Genomic DNA, 1112 nt, shown 5'->3' with positions numbered 1-1112 from the left:
TGGGGCAGGGGGACTCGGAGATGGGGGGGCAATAGGAGCCCTGTGGGGTCTGTGAGAGGTTATGGGGCCCTATGGGGTCTGGATGACAGGGGTTGATCTATGGGGTTGAAGTTGGATGTGGGGTGTTGGTCCCCATAGACCCCTCAGGTGATACTTGGTCTTCAGTGTCCCCCCCTCAGGTGGCCGTTGTGCCCACAGGTTCCTCAGGTGAAGGCCGATGTCCACAGTCCCACCACAGGTGACCACAGGTCCCCATAGACCCCTCTGGTGACGCGTGGTCCTCACCATCCCTCCCTCAGGTCACTGTTGGTCTTGGGGCACTTCCCCTTGTTGAACCTCATGAGGTTCCTCATGGGCCGTTTCTCCACCCGTTGAGGTCCCTCTGGGTGGCCACCCGGGCCGCTGGGGTCTCAGCTTCCCCTCCCAGTTTGGTGTCATCGTCAAACTGGGGTGGGGGACACCATGGATGAAGATGTGGGACAGGTATTGACCCACCTGGGGTGGGGCCCAGACCCTGTGGCAGAAGGTGTCCGAGGTCCTCCTGACCAGGTGGAGGATGTCCCTCCAGTGTCCCCATCTGCCCCCCTGGCTGCTTGGGGGGGTCCCCCATCACCCCCCCCCATCTCCCCACAGCCACTGAGCAAATGGGGGCTTGAGCTTTGTTGTCACCGATGATATCATGTATGAAGTCACCTTGCAGTACCTTCACTCCCCTTCCACTAGGTCATGTGTGATGTCACATGGGCGTGGCCAGGCCATCCTCCGCATACCCCCCCCCCATCTCTAACAGGGGCCACAGTGGGGAGGAGGTGGGATGGAGCCCACCGTCCCACCCTAGTGACACCCCAAGATGTCCCAGGACCCCATGGTGACACCCTGAGGAGATCCTGGTGACCCACCAGTGACACCCCTTTGATCCCACCACCCCATCCCAATGACACCCCTGGGACCCACAGTGACACCCTGGTGACCCTCTGGGCCATCCCCGGTGACACTACCAGGACCCCTGGGGATACGCCCCAGATGCCATAGGGACACCCTTGGCTGTGGCAGTGACCTCCTGGGAGGTGCCCCCTCCCCCGGTGACTTCTGGCACCCCCAACCCCATCTGA

At 62.1% G+C, this 1112-nt stretch overlaps 1 protein-coding gene across 1 annotated transcript in view; it reads right to left on the bottom strand.

The window, feature by feature from the left end:
* The window catches only part of LTB4R (leukotriene B4 receptor), a gene marked incomplete at its 3' end in the record, with an annotated part of 4894 nt that overhangs the window by 2289 nt on the left and 1493 nt on the right, over nt 1–1112 (bottom strand). The window lies entirely within an intron of this gene.

The sequence above is a fragment of the Pygoscelis adeliae genome, unplaced genomic scaffold (genome assembly GCF_000699105.1).
Source record: "Pygoscelis adeliae isolate BGI_AS28 unplaced genomic scaffold, ASM69910v1 Scaffold941, whole genome shotgun sequence".
In the NCBI taxonomy this organism is placed as follows: Eukaryota; Metazoa; Chordata; class Aves; order Sphenisciformes; family Spheniscidae; genus Pygoscelis; species Pygoscelis adeliae.
This window is presented reverse-complemented; position numbering and strand designations above follow the sequence as displayed.